The sequence below is a fragment of the Oenanthe melanoleuca genome, chromosome 8, assembly GCF_029582105.1.
Source record: "Oenanthe melanoleuca isolate GR-GAL-2019-014 chromosome 8, OMel1.0, whole genome shotgun sequence".
Classification (NCBI taxonomy): Eukaryota; Metazoa; Chordata; class Aves; order Passeriformes; family Muscicapidae; genus Oenanthe; species Oenanthe melanoleuca.
This window is the reverse complement of record NC_079342.1, coordinates 22,169,766-22,194,982: the sequence shown is the minus strand read 5'-3', so window position 1 is coordinate 22,194,982 and position 25,217 is coordinate 22,169,766. Positions and strand designations below refer to the sequence as shown.

Below are 25,217 nucleotides of genomic sequence, written 5' to 3'. Positions count from 1 at the left end.
TGACTGATATAGGCCAAGAAATACACCTCCTGCCTCTGTAACTCAGTGCTTCTATTCTTATTTGTGTGGTTGTGCTACACTCATTATACATTTGTCATCCCATGGCTGCTTGGCAGTTCAGCTTTCTATGAATCTTCCCCATATAAGTGGGCTAAATACTGTCTCAGAAACATGAAAATCGATGTTAGGGCAAGTTACCCTCTGGCCAAGGCTGTAGAGTTGTTCAGCAACTCATTGTAGGCATTAGTGACTCATGAAGAAAGTCCCCAGTTTCTTTTTTCCTGGTCCATTATCACATTGTTTTACACAGATAATCTTGTTCCTTGGATTAAATGACTGCTCAAGAGTTTAGCCTTTGCTTTTGTCATATGCAGTTCATAAAAAATTTAGAAAAACACCAGTGTTAAGACAATTCACTGTTTCAAAATTTTAGTGTTGCATCAAGTGCAAGAAATGCTTCAGATGTCTCACTTCTGGTATTTAGTATTGGAGACACAGAAAATGCTGGTGTTTGAGGAGCACCAAAATTTTGTGCTCCAAAATGAACTTTGTTTTTGTACATTCCAGCATATCCTGAAGCATAGCCTGTGTACAGACAGACATCACTGCAGCCACTTCTTCAGCTGGCAAAAAGTGCCTGTTGTGAGACAGCAAACAAAAAGTCTGTGATGGGCAAAAGAGGCTCTTTGCATCCTCTGTGTATCTCTCAAAGCCTCCTTCACCTCCTGCCCATGCCTTGCTGTTACCTGAGCAGGAACTATTGAAGTAACTTATCACTCCTGACCCTGTTCCTCCATAAATTATTAGTAACATATCGTTTTCTTAAAGGAACCAAGATAACTGAGGGAGTTGAATTTGCTATTGTTTGTTTTATTTCTGCTACTCTTTTCCGTCTTCCTTTCTCATGTAAAGCAACAAAGATACAGTTTAGGTTGCGCAACTCTAAAGTTTGCACAAGGTGAGCTCAGTACATGATTAAGGAGGGGTTACCTACCTGGGCACTGCTCTTTGGCAGGTAAATAAGGAGTTTCAAAGGCAACCTCTGGACCAGTCTCTTCCAGGATCACGTTGATGTCTGGAAATTGCTTTACTTCAAGCTCTTTGCTGGATGATTTCTGTTCCCCCTTTTCACAGGAGCTTTTTTAACACAGAAATCTGTCCTATTTTTTATAAAATAATGTGTTATGTGTATTTGCCCAGGGTGCCAGTGCTTGTTGATCCCTGAAGTTAAATTAGGATTAAGGACCTGCATTGACAGATGCTGAAAAGAATCATGTCTGTCTAGTTCTTACTGCAGGCTTCTGATCGTGGCATGGCACTTCAAAGAGAGTGAGTGTAGAGCAGGGGAGAAATCCTGGGGCACCCTTTTCTAGAAGGAAATGATAAATAATGTACTTAATTTTTCTTCATGGTTGTGGACAAGAACATGCCTGAGCAATATGGAACCTTTCCCAGGCTTACACACAGCACCTCATTGCCTGCTCTTCCTTTCAGTCTTTCCTTATGAGTTTGGCCATGAATTTCATGGCTCTGTTTCACAGAGTGCCCATCCTCAACAGAAATACACAAAGCCTTTGTTAACACCTTCCCTCACTCAGGCATTGCAGGGGGCTCTGCAAAGCTTGGCTGAGAGCAGCAGGGATTTCTTCATATTCGATTATGCACGCAATCATGTGAGTATTGCAAGCCTTTATTGGCTAATGCTCATAGAAAGGATTAATAATTCCTGCACAAATGTTGTACTTCAGCTGGCAAGAAGCTTCTAAGTTCACTTTGCCCAGATCTAATTACTTAATTTACAGTATTTTTATATTTTGAGATTGAAATGCAGGTTGAGGCTGCCAGGGTGACAAGTGTTGGAGATTCCAGAGCTGATGTGGAGCTCCTCACCTACCTACTGTTGATTCCAGTTCAGGGCCTCGTGCACCAGATTGTTGTGAAGTGCCCTGGCAAGCAGTACCCCAGGAGATGTATGCTCACAGAACAAAAGCCATCACTGTCACTGAACAGTTTTGATTCCCCAGCTTTCAAAGTCAGGACTGAGATATTCAGCACCATGGGAAATGCTGCATTCCTACAGCACAAGTCAGGGTTGTGCTGGATTACAGAGTCCTTTGCTTGAGGGGCTCTTGCCCTGGCAGCTTCGTCCCTGACTGCTCAGCACACGGGAGGAGTGTTTCAAGAAAACCTGAAACCCAACTATCCTTTTAGAAAACTGTTTTCCTTCCTTTTCCAAGCAGGCTGGGTAGCTGTCAGTGAGTTGTCCATAATAATAAGGGTTGAACAGTGATCTTTGTTGCTTACAGGTTCCATTTCTGAGCCATGTTGTGGAGGCTTCATCATCATATCACAGGGTTAATTTTAGAATGCAAAAAAGATGTTTCTCTGACAGTGAAAATCACCGAGGGGGAGGAAGGCAGCCAAGTACAGGACCTAATTTTCCCCTTCCTACAAGTGGTTTTTTTTTCGTCCTGTGGGGGAGTGTGAGTTTGAATGTGGCATTAGAAACATATTCAGCAAGGGGTTTAGGGCATAATCTTGCTGTGTTGTTTTTGAAAAGGGTTCTCTCTCTGCTATTTGTTTCTGCTGAAGTCATGTGGGATTTAGTTTCCTGAGAGGAAAAAACAAACATGGTGAGATCTAGAACAATGAACTGGAATTCCCTTAATTTAATTTATGGCTGTTTTTTGTGACTGTGGTACACCTGAGAGCTGTATCACCTTTTCTGGAGATCGTTGGGGGTGAATTTCCTGTAGATGAAGCATTTTGGTGCATCAGCTTGACCTTTTACATAGAAAAAGGGCATGTGTAAATGTCACTTTTCTATAGTAATCAGTTGGGATTGTCTGCCATTGTGTTGGGCTATTTCCTCTGCTTTTATTATAGCAGAGATTTTTACAGCAGTTTGACATGTAAGAATGATGGAGGTTTCGCTCTCTTACGCTGGATAAATTCTTGTCAGATGGGAAGGAGATGATTCATACCTATTAGGACTCTATGTGTGAGAGAGTTATATTTCTTATTGTATATGAAGTGGAAGATGGGGGATCTCATTTCACTCTGAACTGTTAGAATTCAAAATGTTAAGTGATGAGTGTCTTGGGATTTGGGGAAGATATTTGCTGTGTGTTCTGCTCTAATTAATTGCGATATTTGGTAGGGGTTCCTTATTACTTTAATCTGTGGACAGCACTGTTCTCTGATGTTGAAAGTTGAAGAGAGAAAACGTCTTGTCTGTGTGAGGGCTCAGCCTGATCTTGCTGCTGCAGAAGTCTCTGAGGAAATGCTGATTGGATATTTTAGATTGCTGACTAAAACTTGGCCCTGTAACTTCAGAGCACAAACCTGACCCTCTCCCTGCTGGCATAGTTTTGTTCAGATTGACGTCTCTTAGCTGGAAAAGCTGCTGCTGTGGGCCCAGAAAGGCTGAAAGGAGATGGGTTTGTGTTGTCCAGGAGGTCCTGCTGAGAGAAGAACCCTGGCTGGCCTCACTGAGCACGGGGCTGTGCCCACATAGCTGTGCTGGCCGGGCTTCTCCATAGGGCCACCCTCACCAGCCAGGCTGAGCTTTTTAACTCCTGGGGTGAGCCTGTGAAATAATGGTGAGAGGAACATGCTGGATAAAACATGAGTTTTCAGTGATATTTCAAGGGATCTTTGTTCCTTCATGGTTACAAACAGTCACAACTGACAATAAGAAACCTTTCCAAACTCAAAAATCAATGGCTTCAAGCCTGTGGTGTTCACAAAATGTTTTCTGCAGCAGTTTTCACCAGGGCTTTACCCTGTCTTTCTTTGAGCCTCCAGAAGTGCATAGAGCATCATTGTGGAGCTACAATACAAGTTCTGGCCTTGGACCGCTGTTTTGTTCCAAGTGAGGATTAACTGCTCTCTAATTCTGTTTTAGGGGTGAAAGTACAGTTTCATTCCATTCCTGATCTCATGCATCCCCCAGCTACAATGTTGTGTGATGGCTTGCCAATGGCAAGCCATGAAAATAGAAACCATCCATATTTTATTGACCATTCAGTCCGTCTCCGGTTCTTTTGCTTGTGTTTCCTAGAGTCCTGCTGAAGGAAAGATCAGTTGCAGGCATATTTTAGTCTGTGATGCTCCTAGTTTTATAATGATCTTGCTTTCAATTTGGTGAAATTGCTCTCTTAGGCTGCTTAGTCTGCATTTACGGCTCTGCTCTTTGGTGGAAGGGACCAAGCTCACTCCAGTGGATGGTGTGTTATTCTTCAGCCAGAGCAAATTCTTCCTGCGCTAAACTTCAGGTGTCTCTTCTTTCTGGAGCAGAAAGATCCAGAGCTCTCATTGCGGTGTAGGTGCAGTGCATAGGTCTGAACTTTGACACAGGGAGTCTAGAAGTGCAGGAGATCACAAGCTTAACATGATATTTAAATTTTATGGAGAATCTGCTTATAGCAGGAAAATTCTTACTGTGGCATTGACTTTGCCAGTGCCTCTGGTGTTCACCCTGCCCTGAACAGCACAGCAACTGAAGTTTCTCCAGGCTTGGCTTGTAGTTTGCAGTGTTATCTGTCACAGCAGGAATAGACCCAAGGAAAATGAGCCGTGTTCTGTCCCACAAAATGGAACTGCTGCCTGGGTTGAGTATGCCCAATTAAATCTCCTTGCCCTGCCTGACAATATTTTATCCACACCTGAATATGGTTTGGAAAGTCTCAGTATTATTGCTTTAACCCACTTGCTTATGAAGAAACTTGAAGTTCATTTTCTGGTTTAGATATTGTGCAATATAGTCAACTGACAAAAAAATAGCAAAGCAAGAAAACTCCAACCCTGAGCCATTTGGAGAGGTGGTTTTTCCTGCTAAGCTGCAGGCTATTAGATTGCACAGCAGAACTCCTGTTGAGTTCAAAGTGAGTTTATTGTTGCTGTGTGGGTATTTAGTGAGTCAGTGCAAACCTCTTTAATTCTGTTACGTCAGTAACGCAACTTTCATCCTGCTTTTTCAATACCCTTTCTCAGGTAACATTAACAGGATTTGCCTGTAATATCTAGATACTGAAACACTTCCAATATATTAGATTTTCTTGTTTGACTGCAAAGAATGGGCAGAAAGAATTGCCAAATGTGAGTAGGCACTCTCCATCTCTACCACTGCTATGCACTTGTTTATAAGCATATGAACTTGATAGAGATTTGTATTGATGAGCTTTTGCCAAGTTGACCTTTTGTTCCAACAGTATTATGTCTGACTAAGTGAGTCAAATAAACTGCCTTGGAGTTTTCCAGCATGTTGTCTCCCCTCCAGATGAAGAGAAGGTAATCGTGACTCAGTCCTGCCAAATCTATTCCATTACAAAGAATTTCTAGGCAGGTGGCTGTAGAGAAATCTGTACTGCTCTTGCAAGGATCTTTGCTCATGAAAGCCATTCCAGGGGCAGTTTTCAGGGGGAACAGGCAGGTGGGTTTGCTGAAGGGTCATTTGGATTCTTTGGACAGTTCTGTCCTCAGGTTTCCACTGAAAAAGTGCCTCCCTGTGCAGAGAGCTTGTAGTGTCACTGCTTGATTGGGCTCCACACGTTTGCATTGACTTACTATTGCTATTTTCCCTGGAATTGTCTCTGCATGCACAAAACTCCTGCTGTCAATGCAGAGAAATGGAAGGGTGCAACTGCATGTCAGGAAGGTGCTTCTCTGCTGCAATAAGTAGAAATAGGAAAGTAAAAGTGTTAGTGGGGTGGATAGGCCCCAAAAATAATAATAAGGTTATTCTGTAAATGCCCTATTTTTAAAAATGAAAACATGAAGTCTCATTATAGCCATTGAGAGCAGGCTACTTAGCTGTGTTAAAATGTGCCTGTTCAGGCAGGGGCAGGGACTTGGTATAAAATCTCTTTCTAAACTTTCATTGACAGCCTCCTTCAGCTCTTATTTTCCCAATTTGCCCACTTGTGAGATGGGGAAGTGGTTTGTCTTTATTTTTGTAGAATAGTGCAGTGAATAAATGGTCAGAAGAGTGGAACGGGAGCTTGGTATTGCTGTTGAGTTAAATGTGCTTGCAAACAAAATCAGCAAGTTGGCATTTGGTCAAGAGAAGCAGCTTTCAAGTTTAGAGGGACGGACTTCTGAATCCAGTAAGAATATTGAATGCAACCCAGATGGCATCCTGGAGGGAAGCTCTGTGGCATCAATTAGCTTGTAGGTGACCATGCTTCTGGCCAACTGTGAGTTACTTGGCAGCTTGCCACTTGACTGCTAGTGAAAATGAGATGAATTAAAGTTCCTCAGAGACAAAGAGAAAGATGTCTTCACTTGAGAAAAGAGATTTGCAGATACTATTTCTTAAATGATTTAAGCTGTGTGCTTTTGTACAGCCACATATCTCAGCCTCACTTATATACATTTCTTTGCTGACTTTGTATATGCAAACCTTTTTAAAACTTTTCTCAAATTTCACATGTAATTTGTTCTGAAGAAGAAATCTGCAAATAAGAGGGCCACCAGTAGCTGGACCAGTGCCCAACATGCCCTTGTAGCTACTAGAAGGTGAGCTTAATTTAACATTTCCCACTAGATTTTAGGACTTCCGTATTTCTGCTAAGTCTAAATGAAGTTGTTGCACTCTGGACTCAAAAAGAGCTGCCAAATCCTGAAGAACTGGCTGCGTTGTAATAGATTGTATTAGCACAGTTTCAGATCATCCCACTGAGGCCTGAGTCCAAGGAGCAGTAAACACTCATATGGGGCAGATGTGATTCATTTGATACTAGAATGAGCTAGGATCAGTTTTTGTTGACTTTGAATTTATTCATCAGTAACAGAAATACTTCTGCATAGCTTTTCTTTTTTTTTTAAAGTTAATTTTAAAGGGACTTGAAATTATCTGTGTGTCTCATGTGCCAACATTTCAGATGTCTTTTGCATCTGTGCAGCGAGGGATAATTAGGTTTGTAGAGCAGATGTTGTGGAAGTCTGCACTGTAGCATGCCTGCCTGTTTCTGGCCACAAAGATTTACTCCTGGGTGCACTTGCTTTCTTTTTATGTAGGAGAATGGCAAATTCCCAGTCTTCTGTATGCAGTAAGAACTTCAAGTTCTCATACCAGATTTAAGCAGTAAATGCCTCACTAAGAGCTTTAGAAATGAGTGGTTTTAGTCTCAAGAATGTATTTCAGCTGCTTAGTACTGAGTTTTTACTTTGCACTGAAATGTGTTGTGGCTTCTTCAAAAAGAGCAGAAGTGTTTGCAAGGAAGTACTGTTGGTGAGTTTTTTCACTCTATTCTCCTGAGAGGTGACAATTTGGAAAAAAAATGTCCCCATGGAAAACAAAATACCATTATCCCAGAATTGCATTCTGTTGTGTACAACCTTGTGCTGTGCTGCTTGCTAAAGGGAGAAAAAGGATTTTATAAATAGCCAGATAGGAACAAGGCTATGAACTGTAAGTATGGATGTATGCTAAGAGTGACCTAGGATTGGCTTTATACAGTACAAACTGTTCTTCATGATACTTTCTGGTCTGGAGATGTGATTTTGCTCAGTTTTATCACATCACACAAGGCTGTGTACTTCTCCCAGTGTAGCTGTTAATGAAAGAAATCATATTTTGATTTTGAAAGCATTACTTCTAAAAAGCTATTAAGTGGAGGTTGCCTTTTTTGTCATGAAGTTACATCAGAGTTTTTAATGAACTGGCAGTATTGTATGCAGAGGTGCTTTCCCTTAGCATGTTCTCAGGTGTGCCTGTTTGTCACAGACAGGACTTAGGGAGCTGATCTTCTGCCTTTCAAATGCCACCCATTTGCTTTCATTCCCGGGGGGATTGAGGCTCTTTTCAAAACTGACTTCGCTGGGTCATTCCTCCTGGCTTTACTCCTATACAGAACACGGGTTTGTTTTTACAACTTCAAAAAAATGTGGTAGGAGAAACAACAACAGCTTCAAGGAAGGACGTGGAGACACAGCACTAAAAAATAAAAGTTTTCAAAGCTTCCCAGGAGTGCTGCATGTATGTGGAAAAATACTACATGCTCAAAGCAGTACAGTGGGAGTTGTATTGAGGTGTGCTTTCAACTGAGCATCAGAAATGGGCACGAGTTTCATATTTCTGTCTTACTGGTGCTCAGTTGGGTCAGTTATGTTCCAGTTCAGAGCAAACTCATCTTCAATTTGAAGTTACTGGAAGTGCCAGGGATTTCTTCAATCTGGTTCTTGCTTTCTTAGTGACTACTGAAGGAAGAAGCATGGGCAAGCACTCCCAGGCATTTCACAAGGAAAGCCAAAACATAAAGTTATTTTTAGATCTAATTTTTAAAAATGCCTGCTGGAAAAGCTTTCTCTCTCTGCTGTGCACAACAATGAACCTGGCAATCAGATCCTTATATAAATAAAACCTTAAGCTCACTCAATCAATATTTTGTTCCTCTCTTGGCTCATACAGAATAAAATTACAGAAGACCTAGTTAGTTTTCACAATTAAAGCTGATCTTGCAACAACAGTCATGATTTTTAAGAGTCTTTCGATGTCTCTACAAAGTTCTGGTCGAAGAGGTTTTTTTGTTTTTTTTTCAGAGGTTGCATTGTCATGACACTCTTCTGCTCTGAGGATTTTATTTTTCATATCACTTTTGGCAGAATCATGTTTGAGAGCTGCACTTTTCTCCTCTTTAAATAACTCAATAATTTGGAATTCGTCCTGACAACTGAGTCATCTGAGTGACTTTCCTCTGATCTTCTGTACAGGGTGAATCCTCCTTGTGCTTGCTGCACAAGAATGTTCAATTCCTTCCTCTCATTTACTTACAGTGGTTTCTGCAGTTCTCTCTCGGTGTCTGTGTGAGAGGAGAGAAGCAAATAAATAAGACAGGGGGTTGCTATGAATGTACAATTTCTGTTGCTGGCAAAGCTCAAAGTTTGTTTCAGTTTTCACTTGATCTTTCCAAAGAATCTCTCCAAAAGGTTCTATTATCTTGTCAGAGCTGTGCTCCAAGGATACTGGATGAACTATCAAAACCCAAAGTGCTCCAGACCCCTTCCCACATGCAACAGCAGCTCTGCAAGGAGGAGTGGGAGCAGTGCCTGTTCCTCCTGTGGGCAACAGCAGGGAGATCTTGCAAGGGACACTGTAATATTTTAGTACCTGCTGGGACAGTTTATTTTCTTTTGATCTCTGAGGCAGAAAAGTCTCACAATGCTGTAAAAAAATGTGGAAACTCAGCCGCTGATCATCAGCACCAGTAGCTGAACTTTGAACTGATGCAACCAAAGGTGTCTGAGGCTAACACACATTTTATATTGGAATGTTTCCAAATAAAAGATCGTTAATCTTCAGAGTAGAATAGATCTTGATTTGACCTCTGGGCCCTCTAGAGTGTCTCTTGTGGTGCTGTGTTATTGGTCAGTATAGAAAATCCAATTTAATCCTCAGTAAGAATTTGAGCTTCTGTGACTTTCACATTTCAAAATCAGCTCTGTTCTCCTCTGGGATCATCTGGTGTGGGTTTATGCAGGAGATGGGAGGACATCAGTTTTTCCATTAACATGTGACAATTGCTCATGCTCCTCTCTCTGGCCCCCCCCCAAGGTTTTTGGCATGGTACTGCATTCCTATCAAGTCATTGCTCCTGTGCTCATGACTTTCCTAATCTCCTGGGACATTTCAAATTCAGTTTTTCATCATGGTGTGTACTACTTGGTGGTTTTGTTGAATATCTGATCTGAGTTTCTTTAAAATGCTTTTCATATTTTGTAGGAATGACATAAAGAGGACTCTTCTCTTACCCTCTGTCTAGTGGTGACTCAGCAGCTGCCTGGAATTCAGGGTCAGGTGGCCCAGGGTGATTGGTGATGGTAGTCCTAGGTACAGAGACCAGAAAAGATAATGTATGGTCTGGAGAAGGACATCTGTGTTCCTGTTCCCTGCTTAATTCCTATTTAGAGTCATCTGGCCATCTTTGCCTTTAGGTCTGCAAACAGAGTGATGACAGAATCTCCCCTGCAAACCTGTTTTGGCAGCACCAAAAGCAGAGAGGAAATGTGTTTTGTTTTCTTTGCCTTTGAAATCCTCCTGCAGAAACAGAGCAGGGCATGGAAACAGAGTTTACGAAAGAAGAATCCGTTGGGTGAGTTCAGCCTCTGACCACTTCCCTCCCAAGTAGGAGTGACACTTTTTGGTGACTGCTTACATAGACTAGAGATAAAACAGTATTTTAAGTGCAAAGTATTTAATAGGCAGTTATCAAACCAGAGCTATCCAGCTATACCTTCTGGGTGTTTGATAAAGTCTTTAATTGAAACTCCATCTTTCCAGACCAAGTCATCACAGCAAGGTTTCAGGACTTCTTTCTCTTCCATTTGGCTTTAATATTACACAAACCTTTGGTCTTGTGCCTCATCTGATTACCTCCCATTTGGTACTCTTCTGAGATGAGTACCTGAAAAGCACAACCAATCCATGACACTAATGCCACTAATTGCAACTAATGGGTGTGTTTAAAACATTCTAATAAGCAAATCCAGACCCAGCCTAACAGTTATTCTGGTTTGTGCTTGAAGCTATAGCTACTGATTGGACTGTCATTGCATCTCTGACCACCAGCAAACAGGGTCTATGCACAGAATTTGCTTTCCTTTAGTGAGGATGCTAATTCAGAGCTCTCTCACACAAGCTGTCATCTGAATCTATTAATAAAGTCCCTATAAAGATGATAATCTTAGAGACCTACACTTAATTTTCCAACTTGATTTAAATTAATCAGCTGGTTTGATTAGTAGATATTAACAAGAGCTCTAACAGAAAAGCAATGTGATCATGTAATCTCATCATGACTTTAAGATACAGACTTGACTTAACTGGAGTTCCTCCTCTGTCTCTGCCAGGAGCAAGGGTAAGTTACAAATATATGACAGTGCTGAGTTCTGCTGGGAACATAGGGTACTGCTGATGGATCCTGGCTCTTTGTGAATGCCAGACAGGAAAGAACTTCCAAAATACAAGATCTATCAATGCTTACAGCTCCAGAATAATGAAAAGTTGAACATTTAAAGATGTAGTTGGCTATGCACTTTCAGTTTAAAATCATTACTCCTTGTCCTATCACTACAGGCCTTGATAAAAAGTCTCTCTACATCTTTCTTGTAAGCCCCTTTGTATATTGGAAAGCTGCTGTGAGGTCACCTGTAGGAGCCTTCTCTTCTCCAGGAATCTGAAGAATGAGTCTCTGTCTTCTGCAGTAAAAGGACCCTTGGATTCTGTGATACAAGATGAGTTGGGAGTAGCTATTCAGCAAAAAAAATGGAGAAAAATGGAAGGATGAGAAAATTGCAGTGGGCAGATTCCAGAGGACACAAAGCAGTAAGAATGTGTAAATCCAATCTGCTCATGGAACAGAAATTCCAGCTGTATTTGAATCTGAGAGGGAGGCCCTGGCAGATAAAGGCTCTGGACCCTGATTTAGTTTGGAGCAAAGGCTGGCTGGGGAGCAGTGTTTGGAAGCTTGGGGCTCTGCCTGCCTGCTGCCAGGCTCTGTCTAAGGGGCTGCTCACTCTGTGCTGGGGGATTTTCTGGTGTCTGTCAGTGCTGAGAAGTGTTCATTAAAGGAGATGGTGCTGGTGTCAGACTTCCACATGCAGGGTTGTCACAGTCTGGTTATTCTGCAAAGATTAGTTCTTTTATTGACTCCTTGCTGAAGATTGGCATGCGTTTCCTGAGGAAAATCTGGACATCCTGCCCTAAAAATAGCTGAAGACAACTGGCTTCTGAGGAGTTTGCAGTCAGTCTGTGGCCTCAGAGGAAACAAATCTGTTCATGAGCTTCTGGTGAGCCTATCCAATATGTGACTCTGTCCAGTCTTTTACATGTTCTCTTAGCCCAAAGCTTTGACTTGTTCACCAAATCACCCCAAGTGCAACCTCTCAAATTCAGGAGGATTTAGAAGGCCAGTATGTGACTGTGCCTTGTGCTGGCTATAGCTGCTCCAGGTGAAGTGCCACAGTGGGATCTAGGATATGCAACCCATAGTAGCCCATGGCTTGGTCTGAGCTGTCAGCTGAGTTGAAGCTCTGCTGGACTGGACTGTGTTCACAAAATTGTGATGTGTCCATGTAATCAATGAGAAAAATCAACAGGAGCCAGCATGTGTACACAAGTGGACAGGATTGATGGCTGTGTAACACACTGGCCTGGGACAGGTCTGCATACCAGGGAAGGTAATAAGCAGCAGTATGGACAGTGAGTTGTGAAGGTGTAAATCATTTGCTATGTCTTTGTCTACTGACTTTTGGGAAAAGTGTGACTCCAATCAAATGGGAATGGCTGTGATGTGATGGCAGAGCTGTCAGTGAATTGAGGTGAGGTGTCTGTGCTTCGCTTCTTCTCAGAAATTGGTCTGTCCTTGGCTTCAGCTGCATTTTTATGTGACATTGGAAAAGTGGCTTAACCTCTCTGGGCATTGTTGCTTAGAATGGAAACGTAAATATTTTTGCCAACCTTTGTGAGTTATTACTGGATTAATGGATAAAAACTGCAGCATAAAGGGTGAGCATCATGTATGATGCATTTAATCTTGTTTACTTGCAGCTGGGATACCTTGAAATGTCACAACTGACTGAAGTATGCAAGGGCACCTACCATGTTTGCCTGAGCCAACATACGTCCAAAACTGACTTCACCTCTAAATTCTTCAGATTGATTTAAAAACGTATTTTAAATAGATTTATTTAGTGTTTACACTAGTGGATTCTCTGAGGTCCGCACTCTCAAAAATTGCTTAGGAAGATGACAGCATAGACACTGACAACCATGGTCTCCAGGAGCAAATCTGGGTAGGCAGAGGAAAAGAAAATATATTGTGGTACTTCCAGACAACACATCTTCTGCTTTATTTGTTTCATTCCTTGGATCTTTAGCCTCCTATTTTTAAGCAAACTATTCCTGTGCATTATCATTTTAATGACAATATTTTAAATTACAGTAAGTGCAGTATCTTAATTGTTTTTACTGAGAAAAAGAATCTAGATACAAGTGACATCTCTCTTGATGCCTAGAATTAGCAGTCCATACTGAACCTTGTCCACTGGACTGGCTTATCTCTGCGGGTGCCCCAAACCCTGTTTTTCTGGCATGTAACTCTTGCTTTTCTGTTGGGGAATCATCATCCAATCCTCCAGTGTACAGCGGAGCTGCTTCCATCCCTGAGCTGGTGTTCAGCCTTGGATAGTTGTGGAAGTGGTGAGTTTTGCTGCCAGGTTGTTGCATGTCTGTGGATTTTGTACTGCAGTGGTTGCTTGCTGTGCTGTTCATTCAAGTCCTCCTGTATCAGACAGACACTGTTCCAGAGTGATTTGGAAATCTTGCAGCATTGTTCTTAGGGACAGTTACACCGGAGAGACAAAGCCGTTCCCAGCCAAAACAGCCCATGGAAATAAAGGGCCAGTGGGAGAGCACAAACTGGGGCAACACATGTGGAAAATCTGACTTGTCCAGTGCCACTTGGTGATTCTGTGTTAGACCAGGGCATCCTGGTGTTTGGCACTCTACAAACACAGCAGCGACCTGGCTCTGTGATATTTAATTCTCTGCTAGATGCTGACAGCTGGGAAGAAGCACAAAGACAGTCTCTTGCAGGAGTAGAGTACAGTAAGGGAAGAACAAGTGTCTATCTCCTTGTCTGTGTGACCTTTGCTATTTATTCTCCAGTCTCCTTGGATGTATTGGTAGAATCACGTTTTCTTTCTCACTGCTGGAAAAACTTCATGTGGCAAATGTGGTGTGACTCAAGCTGTGATTGGCAATGACTGAGATTGTCCCTCAAAACCTTGTTGGGGTTTGTTTAGGACTCAGAGAAGAACAACAGGGAAGGGTTGGGGCAGGAAAGAATCAGTAGCCAGCAGTGTTGGGCCAAGCACTGTCATCACAAACCCCTGGCACTCAGCTGGGAGGAGGATGTTGGGGTGTTCATTTTAATTCCTTAAGCCACAGCGGCTGTCTGCTTTTGTTAGTAGACTTCCCTGTTGTCCCACAATCCCTCCAGACACTTGAATTTGTCTGCATTTCTGCCTACATGGTGGGGGGTGCTGGGAGCCTTCCTATTTCAGAGGCACTTGTGGTCTTTGAATGCAACTTTTTACCCTAATGTGACGAAAAGGAGGCACAAGGCCAGAAATAGCACGCTGTGCTGTTTATTGCTTGATTTATTTGTGCCGTGTCTGTCACACAGATGCCAATATGTTTTATCTTCATATACAATAGCTCAAAATGTTTCACCTGGACTGACACAGGGTCCTAGACCAGACAGTGAGGTTCTGTGGGGAGGTTTTTCTAAACATGTAGCTTGTTGCTGTTAATTTTTTTTTTTTTTAACCCCTGCTTCTCTCTCCGACCCTAAGTTCACTTGTAAAGCTGTGCATGTTTTCCATGCACAGTTTGGATAATTAAAAATAGCTGCTTGCGGCGCTTGGCTTCTGTGCAGTCTTTTATCAATAGTGCCTCTGAGAATACCTTGTGTTTGGATGAGTGGTTTTAAATAGAGTGGTGAGAACTGCAGGGAAGACAAACCAAACAGGCCTCTTTCGTAGCAATCTTTCTGTACTTTGAAATGGCTAGAAATAATTTTTAAACTGAAAACAAAATGTACTGTTATTTTCAATTTAATGAGTTCTTGTTAATCTTGTTTTCTAATAATTATTAATTTTTCTTCCTGGTGGAAGTGTTCACAGGTCTGACATGGGGGCTCATCCTCATTATTCCATTCTGTTATTGTTCTCAAAAATCAGATTTGTTACTTGGTGTGCAACAGGCCAGTAATTACACACAGAGAGACATTGGTTATTTATTTTAGAGCTGCACAAACCTGGGTGCTCAGTGGTATTCCACAAATCAAGCACACCTACTATCAAAACTTTTACTATTTATACATTTCAGCAAACAAAGGAATTAGTGTTCATTGGCTACAAGTGACATAGTTCTCTTATTAATTAATATTCTGTTTTCTATTGGTTAATAATTCTCTCGCTTCTCATGCTAATTAGGCCGCATGCTCAGTCCCTCTCTCCTTTTGAGTCAGTGGGTTTCTTGGGTCAGTGGTCATGATCTGCTCCTGCCAGAATTATTTTTTACCCAGTTGGAGCTGATTTCAGCACAACTGCTGACTTGGCTTTATTAGTTTCCCCTTATCTCAGGAGTTGTGCAAAATGCCCTTGTGGCCCATAAATTCTGCATGCTTTGTGTCCACTCTCAGTGGTACCTCCTCCTCCCCAGCCTTTGTTAACATCTCCCTGTGTCTGAGATAACTGAAACATGCCCAGTCCTAAACCTTATCAGGGCAATTCTACCAACAAGTAATGTGTTTTTTCAAACACCTGGACATCACTTAGTGCTTGTTAGCTGCTCTCAGTTTCACAGTGAAATCTCCCTTCTTGATTAGGTGTGAAAGTATACAAAGATCAAACATTAAAGAAAAGCCCTTTTAAAGAAAATTTTACATATTCCACATTTGCGACATTGTGAAGAACCCAGTATGGTGGGCTGAAGAGGGTGGTGCCAGAAGCTGGATAGAAAATCATCAGTGAAAGTTGCTACATAATCCCCTTCAGTGCTTCTTTTGGGCTGTGAAACTGAAGACATTATATCCCATTAAAACTACAATTCCTATTTAATAAAAACCTCTGAATGTACTTACAGTCAAAATAGTTGCCTAATATATTTTCTCTTTTTCTGCAGAAACCTCCTTCCTCCCACCCCAAATCTTGGAGATATGTTTTCTACTGGAAGTCAATTTGATGTGTACAGTCTTTCACTGATTTATTTGTGACTTTTCAGCTTCCTAGTCTGCCAGAATCTATTGTAAGACATTCAGAATTCCTAATTTCCTTTTTTCCCTGTGCCATTTATTATATCAGCATACGTTCCCATGCTTTCTCTCTACCTCCTCTGTATGCTAAACAGTTCAGTCTCGCTGGAGGCAATAGGAATATAAAGGAATTGCTGTTGTCTGTGGTGTACTCAGACTGTGAACTTAAATTTTCAAAGCTTTTCCAAGTCTTTGTTCCAATATGTTTCATGAGTTGATGCATTCACTTAAAGGTGGGTAGATGTACAGGAAAAAGGTTTCTCCTCTTTACATGCAAATTTTGAATCTTGTATGCTATTTCTTAGAAAAATCTCATGTACATCTCAGTATCCTATTTCTTTATAAAAAAAGAAGGGAACGCTCATCTAAACATGCAGAATATTGTATGAACATGGGAATTTTTAATTATTTTTTTTATAAACAGGAAAGCCCTCCTAATACAAATGGAATAAACCTAAGCCCCTGTAGTGTTGTGTTGTAATCATGACTTAAATCTACATGTGTAACTTTGTCCTGTGCAAAGCTTTCTTACTTTCTAGGACACTTTGGCCTGAAGAACTGGAAATGAAAGGTGATACTTTTTCTTTAGGCACATCCATATACTCAGAAGTGAAGAACAGAATTGTGTGTGTGTGTGCCTTTTATGACAGGTAATTAATGTTATATGTTACTACAATATTGCGGTTTTTTAATCATTGATAGACATGGTGCTGTCTGAGCCATTGATATTTTGAGTCCTGGAATTATAGGTGGCCAGCATGATAGGTTTGTTACTGTCCTAAGTCATTTTGGTACTGGTTTAGTTTTATCTTTGGTGAATTTCCAATGCTGACGTTGTTGATTTATACATTGGGAGAGAAGAATAATGTATGTGGTCTGAAGACTGTTTGTAGAATAACTGTGAAGACATTGCTAGGAAAGCATGAAAGTGGAAAAAAAAAAAAAAGCCATAAAGTCTTGGTGATGTTTTTTACTCCATTTTTCTTCCCTGTCCCCCATTTTGCATTCATGCTGCAGAGAAGTGAAATGAGAATTGGGTTAGGGGTGAACAACTGCAGAAGTAAATCCCCAAGGAAGAAAAATCTTCATGTGTGTGCACAAATACCCAGGAGGATGTGAATGCTTTCTCCAAGAGTTTGCTTCCTAGAGAAAAGCTCATTTACACACTCACTGATGGTAGGGCTTGCTTTCAGAAGTATCAGCTTCCCATCACTGCTGGCATCCAGAGCATACAGTAGAGTTCCTGGGTGTCTCTGCTGACCCTGTGTTCACGAGCAGGCAGCTGTCAGTCTGGGCTGTGGATGGTTTGCAGTGACAGTCTTTCTGCCTTCACTCAATTCTCTTGAATTTAAATGGAAATTCCATAGATAATCATGGCCTAAACCCTTCTAAGTGCTGACACAGCAGTGATGCCCAGCTCTTCTGTTGGTCTGACTGGCAGTGTAGAAGAAGCTAAATGAATATTAATGCTTTGCTGTCGACCAGCAGCTTGGTTTACTTCTCTTTTATCTTCTGCAATGAAGTATGTGCTTTCTGGTTGGGTCATTTATAAAACAGCTACTGGGTGATTTATTTCACCCAAGGTACTAGTTGGCCATTGTGTTTCCTGTGTCAGCAGTGAATGGCTTTTTTGCTGTTGTCATGGTCTCCTCCTTGGTAATCACAAGGATTCAGGACCAGTATTGTGGGGAACTTGCTTACCACAAGTCTTGCTCCTACTGTGCTCTTAGTGCAGTTTCTAACTGAACATGGATCTTCTTTTCCTGGGAGACACCAAGACCTCCTAGGCACTTTGTAAGAATGCAGGGACTTTGTCACATCCCTCGTGGTACAGGGCAGATGACTGCTATAGCCAGCAGAAAGCTATATATATATATATTCCAGGCTGCTGAGGATAGGTGCTGTCTGTTCTCCTTCCTGGTCTGGAGGCTCTTACAAACCATCTCTGTGTGTCTGGTGTCTTTATGGTTCCAAGTCTTGGCTTAGTTTGGGCTGCCATGGGAGAAAGCACCTGTCAGTTCTAGGGAAATATATTATTTAGAGCAACTAAGTTGCTCTGTAGTCCAAGTGTGAACTAAACAATTTTAATGCAGTGAGCATGAGAAAATTATCATCTGCTCTGAATATAAGATCTATTAGAGATTCTATAAGATCTCTAGATCATTATATTTAAGGTTCTTCCTCTAGAGAGTGTCAGAAATGGGCTCAAGTTAATTGTTCTGGATCTGGACCACTGTTCAGGTCAGTTACCAAAATAATCTGGTTCAAAAATAGTTCAGCAGTGAAACTGTGATGTAGCAAAGAGAGTCCTGGCATATTGAGACACAATAAAGCTGTGAAATAGATCTAACATAGGTGGGTTAGATAGACCGGCAGATTTTATTAGTAAAATGAATGTTCCTTTCTCCTGCTAATTTGGGAATATAATAATCTTTACCACTTGTTTGCATTCAATTAAAAAATCTGGAACAGGTGCTGGTTCTAGGGCGTTTGTTCCCTCTCCTATGGTTTTAGTGGAAGCTGCACATGCATGTGCTTGGTACTGCTGAAGTAGCTAAAACAGCACTGCAAATTCTTGCTTGTGGATATTCTCTCAAGGACACGATTACATTTCTAAAGGAGTAAGTATATGGTCTTAAAGCCTACTGTACAATATACATTTTCTTGCATGCAGATGAATTTTTCTGCTCTCTCCTTGTTCTTTCTCCTCTCCTGATATTTTTTCAGGCACATTTTTGCCATCTGCTGTCAAAAAAATTGCTCCTTCATTAAGATGGCAACTTTAAAAGACACTGAAAAGCTGAAATGACCATTTCAGCTGGTATAAGCAATTACAGATATTTCCGGACAGCAAAATGACAACCTCAGTGAAGCTTGGACAATCACTATATAGGTGTTAATCAAGAGGGACATGGGTGGATTCCTGAATTATTAAAAATGCAATAATGTTTCTGAAGCCTTGATATGCCCTAGTGAACCATGCTTAGGGAACAGATTTTGCCTGTCCCAAGCTCTCTTATCTGGTGCAGCAGAGTAAAAACTGAGCAACCTTCTCTCGTTGCCTTTCATCATTTGGAACATCTTTTCAGCTTTGAATATCCGAGGCTGTTTCATTGTGCTGCCATTCCCCCTCCCACCCTTTGGCTTTGTTTGCTTGACAAGGAGAAAAGGCAGAAAGTGAAGCACAGAGCCACATTTCCATAAGCTTACACAAACTCTTTCTTTCTTTTTCTTTATACTCCAGACAGGGTGCTTATAATTAGTCATCCCTGCTGTGGTTGAAGCGGAGTTTTTAGAATAAAGCTTTGGTGGTTTCTTACCAGCAAGAGTGAAAAGTAAAACTCATACAGTTCATCATTAATTTGGGGAATACTTGTTAGCCTCATAATCCAGGCAAATAATTTCCTTCAGCCATGTTTGTTAGAAATACTGGAGCAGAGACCTAGCGGTACTTTTCCCTATCATGCTGAGATCAGACAGTGATGGCAACATTTGGTGTCTTGAAGCTGAACGCAGAATTAAAAGCTTCTTAATAAAGCAGGCTATTAAAGTGGCACTGAGAAAACTTGTTATGCTGATTAGTGGTTGGGTGGGATAATCTGAGATTCTGCTTTTAATTAAAAGTGGACCCACTTTGCAGAATGCAGGCCTGGGTTGAGATGGTGTTTTGCATGTGTATTTTAAGTCCTCCTGAAACTGGCAGTATTGAGCTCTTGGGTTTTGGCCAATGAGCTGTTCTAGTGTTGGGAGAGAGAAGAAAGAAGTGGTGAAATGGAACTTGAAAGAAATTTTCATTTCTACATGGGAAGTCTTAAGTGTAAATGGTATTGCAGGCTCTTCCTGGTAAGAATTTTAGATGAACTGTTTGGTAAGATGTGAAATACATGATTATTAACCTTTTACTCTAAGTGTTAAAAGAAGTTATTTCTGTCACTGTTCTAAACACTCCCTGAGTCATTATCCTGTCCTGTAAGGAGCTAAAATGTTATTTATCCTTCTCTAACCCTGCAAAGCTTATTCTATTGTCCTTTTTTTAGTAGAATACGAATTAAAAGTATGTACATAAACCCTTGCTATGGAGGTCATATTGTGTTGGAGCAGCTGAAGGGACGAGCTCTTGTAAGTAATTCTCAAGTATCTCTTTGATTTCACTCAGGCAGTTGAGTCTCCACTGCTTGCTGGGGTTCATGGTTGAGTGTACAAAGCTGAGCTCCAAGTTCAGCTCAGATATAGTGTGAGTTAGGATTTGTCTGCATCTTCTAATGTAAATTGCTTGTGCAAAAATCAGGCCATCACTGCTATATTTGCCATGCAATAGATTCTCAGAACTGTTGACTCCCATTTAACAGATGTAATATAAACACCAGTTCTTCAAATCTACCTTGTTTCTTCTCTTTTGGTAATCAGAGATAGGTTATTTCCTGCTGTGAACATGAAATTGCATTTTTAAGTTCTGTTGAATTGTTCTGCAAAATCAGTTTTTTCTAGAAACTTGTACTACCGCTTGACTGAGAAATGGTTCAGAATTTCTTGATCATTCTGTGGGGGGGGGAAGAGCAAAATCAATAAAAAAGGATTTGACTTTGTCAAGCAGTAGAGATTCTGAATTTGAAAGGTAACCAGTGCTGTGCCCAGCATTACTTAGTTTTTCTTGAAGCAACTGAAAAGTCCACTACACAACAGATTTATGCTTAACTGAGTTTTAATTGATATTTTTATTATTATTATGATGGGAATAATGTTTGGTAAATGTATTTTCCAGTTGCTGACTTTGGTAATAAAAACCAGCCCTAGATTGCAAAAGAGAGAGAAACTCAGCTTTGTGGAAATAGGCTGTCCTTCCATTGAAAAGATAGCAGGGTCTTCTTTTAACCTTGCATGGCACTCCCTAACTTGTTTCCTGTCTTTTCTTCATTATGTTGGCTCTTTGCCTTGAAGAGAAGATGGCTTTTTAATACAGCCACTAAATTCCACCAACTCAGAATCTTTCAATCCAATTACTATGGTACATTAGCTCTTGACTCTCTCCCTCTGCAACTATAGCACTTGTGAATCAAGTGTTTGTTTTTCATTGCAAGATTTTTTTTCTAGAATCAAAGGATTTTTTCATTTTTTCCCTTACGCCTCAGCTGTCAGTAGGACTCTCAAATGTTAATGACACAGGTTTGCATAAAGCATCAGCTCTGCACTGGCTACTGTGCTTTGCAGGATAAAGCTCCTTGTAAAGTTGAGCTTAGAGACAAAGCAAAATATGTATCCCAGATCTTGAATATGACTGGAAAAAGGTTTATCCTATCTTTGTCCAAAAGCACAACCTGTCCACTTTTCCCCTCAGGAATAGCAGTATTAGCTTAGCACAAGAGTTTGTATCATGGACAGCTGTTTGAAGACAAAGCACAGAATGATAAACATAATTGTTAAATCTAAGGAATGTACCATAAATTCCAAGGGAGACAGTATTATTGTCTGAAAAGGATAACAATCCTTTCTTCTAGAAATGCCAGTTTTGAAATAGTTGTGCTTGGGGTGGTACAGCTCGTGGATGAGCACAAGATATTTATTAGAAATTATCGTGGGATTTGTTTTTGAATTCTAACCTCGCAGGGGGTTCCAGTGAGTGCCCTCAGTATGGGGTGTGGTTTTACTTGGAGCATTTTTGGCCAGACTCTGGGAAGGGAGGACTTGGCCTTTGTGTTCCATTGTTCCTCCAGTGTCTCCAGAACCTGTCTGGCTCCAGGATCCCTTAAGGTGAGGCTGCCCTGCTCCATGCCATGCAGGAATGTCACTGTGCTGGCCAGGAACCACCACAGTGTGATTTGGTGTGGTCCTTGCACATCCAGGATGTTCTTGGTCTTCTCCTTTCCTTCCTTCCCCAGCTCATCCCCCCTCCAGAGAGACTCCACAGACATTGCCATAGTACACATCAGCCCCAAAATTATTATTATAATAATATATATTGGACAGGAACAGTTTTGAGATGTAACAGTTGTGTTCGGTGACTCATTCTGGTTTAGTCTGTGAAGTTTGTCACAGAAAACCATCACTATGGGAAACTGTGATGCCTACCTGGATATTCCTTCTAGTACAGAACTTTATTTGTGTTTAACTGAACAGATTTTTGCTTCCAAATGGGAACTTGATTTCTAATTGCCATTTCTGCTGCAATTCATACCAAAAAGTCTTGGAAATAGCTGGGGCTGGATGCACTGTGAATACATTGAAGCCAATCCCATATTTGTGCTCCATTCCCTGGTATAGGAATTGAGCATCTGTTTTGACTGGCAAGTGTCCCTCAGCTGTATTCACACATACAGCATCACATGGGAGTTTGTGGACAAATGAGATGCATCCATACAAAATCTTTTGTACATTCAAAAATGTGCAAGTGCCTTTACTGCTGGTAATAGAGCTGAACAAAATATGCCAATCGATATGGAATAAATTCCAGGTATGATAGCATTTTTATTATAAGTAATATATTAAAGTTATGGCCTGCTGACGATAGATTGGAAGTTTTTGAAAGTCTCTTTTGTCATAAGAATCTAAAAAGGGGATTAAATACTAAATGAAAGGTAACTTGAAATGGAGGCAAACAAGAGGTGGGGTGGTTACCTGGTGTGTTATAAGCAGTTAGTGTGACTTAGGCAAGGATGGTGAGACACATTGTACATGTTCATTTTGAACTTCACTTCTTCCCACCTGGGAGATTGTGGGATCCATTATTTATGGGCAGGTGATTCCTCGTGGATGTGCAGGTATCTGTTGCTGTGTGACTGACTGCAGATGACTTGTCACCTTGGAAGGAGCTTGGAAGGGAGTAGTGGGCAGCCAGGAACCACTCCATGTCTCACAGGGCTCATGCCTTTCAAATCTTTCATGAATTCTGATTATTAATGGATTCTACCATTAAAAATGCAATAGGAGTAAACACTCTTAATCCTTCAAACCAGCAATATGTATTTGAATCACTAAGCATCAAATAAATACTAAATGCATATTTGGAAAAGTTGTGTAAAGTTTATGTTGTACATGTACTGCAGTAGTTTCAGGAAATTATTTTAAAGAAGTTTTTAAAAAGATTGTATTTAACAAAATAAATTCAAATGATGAATAGAGCAAGATACATATTTAAGGAAACTCAACAATGTAAAATTTAATTTCCAGTCTTTACACCCAGCTCTTGGATGTAGTATAGCCAGAGGTTTACACACTTCCAGCATTCCCTGTTTTTAGCAGCATCCTACTGTTTTGTTGGATGAATTAAAGCCTGCTCTTAGCTCACTTATTATAAGCAGCCTCCCTAAGCTTCCTCTGAGGCAGTTTACAACTCTGTGCTGTCTTTTACTCCATAGCTGCATCACAGATGGGTTTGGTTTTTTTTCAATGCAACACAGCATGATTCATTTTTATAGAGGCAGTCTTTATGTATGCACTGGGTGAATCTAGCTCATGGGAAAACCAAGCCCTTCCAAATTTTACAATGAAACATGGCACTTATTAACCATCTTGCCTTGCAAGGAAAAAAATACTTCAACTATTTCACTGTCACTTCAGATTCTGTATTGATTCTTTGTTGTATTTATGGTGTGGATTAAATTCCCATTTAAGCTTAGTTTTGGATTCTCCTCCACGAAAATTAAAAGGTTGTGTCACTTCAAATACTGATATCAGAGTTTGGTCTTTCCTTCCTTTAAGAGGGAGAACGCTATCCATATATGTGTACATACACACATGCACATATAGTGGTTATCTAATCAGTGTATTTTCAGAGTTATTCCCAATGTGTGCTTTTTCTTATTCAATCTTCATTTAGTTTGTGGTTTTTCTAGATATGTCTTTTATCGTCATCACTGTCTTGATGTTTCTAAGAATGGTTATAAAGAAAATGGCACCAGCACATTGATAATTAAATTATTTTTAAAAAAAGAACGGTGCAAAGAAAGACAAACTTACGTTGCCTCATTAAGTATGTTTTTTGCAGATTTTTCTAGTTTTTTCTAAAAACCATGTCAGCTCCATCAGTTTCTCCAGCAGAACTGGGAATTTGATGCACACTGTTGTTTGTATTATACAACTTAATCTTGTCCTGTGCTTAAAATATTAAGAGGGAGCTGTTACACTCAGGCTGTCCACATTACTAGTGTGGAATTTTGAACAGTTGTTGACAGCACAGAGAACATTGCACAGTTTTCCGAGTTTTAGATAAGACTGTGAAAGGGAGTGGGTTTAAAATAACAGGACATAAAGACAAATACGTGTTGGAGAGAAATCAACTCTTTTAGATACAATTTTCTTATACGCTTTACTGCAAAGAGAAGATTTTGCACTCTCCCATCTCTGAACGAGTGACTCGCTGGGTTCTGTGTCAGGCTTGGATTTCTTTACCTTAGGGCACAAGCTGCCACTGCATCCTGCAGAGAGAACGGATTCTCACTCGAAAACACACAGAAAACAAAAACTTCTGTGGATGCATCGCTCTGCAGTTGCCTTTATAATTTATGCCTCTTTGTTGCTTCACTTCAAGCTCCAGCTCTGGTGGTGGAGAGAAGCTGAAGCCCATTTTGTTCCTCCTGTCTCATTTGAGGCTCCTCTTTTGGCACGTGGTGACAGGGTGACCCAGATTCCCAGGGGTGACCCAGGAATGCCGTGCCAATGCTCTGATTTCACAGTCCTTGCTTAGCACATCTTATCCCAGCTAGACAATGTCATTTTCTCTCCCTGCTCATCAGTGCACCTGCCAGCAGTGGTTTAATACAGTTAGCATTACCTAGCAGCAGGTGTGCCTGGGTACGGGGTGAATACAAATGGAATAGCAGTTGGATGGAGGGGCAGACAGGTGTGTTTAATAACACTGCTCAGCAGGAGGGGGAGCAGAGAAGAGGAAAAGCCCACAGGCAGAGGAGGCTGCAATGGAGCCTGAGAAGCCATAAAGTCAGGTAAACTGCAGAAGGATGGAAAAGCCACACAGAACTGAGGTGAGGGGGTGGCTTCTCCCTGGTTATGAGCAAAAGGAGGAGAGAGAGTGGGAACAGATGGCTCTAAATTGTATAACCCCCTGATAGTCTGTGCCTCTGTGGGATCAAGCCAGGATTGATTTTTTTATTAAAGGTGGAACTGTGGCTTTTACAATAGATATACAGAAAATCAGATCACTAAAAAACAAACCCACAACTCTGGTAATTTGTGAAAAGGAGAAGGCTTGTGGGTGTATGTCCTTGTTAAAAGACAGTGAGGTGTGAACAGTCAGGAGCCTCTTCTGATGGGTTATGTTTAAAATACACCAGTCTGCTCATCTTGGATGGTTTTAGTTTGTTCTGCCTTTTTTTTTTTTTTTCCTCCCTCTAATCTCTTAAATAACAATAAAAGCAGGGTAGGTTGAACGATTGTTTTCAGGAG

At 40.9% G+C, this 25,217-nt stretch overlaps 1 protein-coding gene across 2 annotated transcripts in view; it reads left to right on the top strand.

The window, feature by feature from the left end:
* Positions 1–25,217, top strand: part of LRP8 (LDL receptor related protein 8) — a 171,693-nt gene that overhangs the window by 9,940 nt on the left and 136,536 nt on the right. The gene's annotated exons all lie outside the window — the stretch shown is intronic.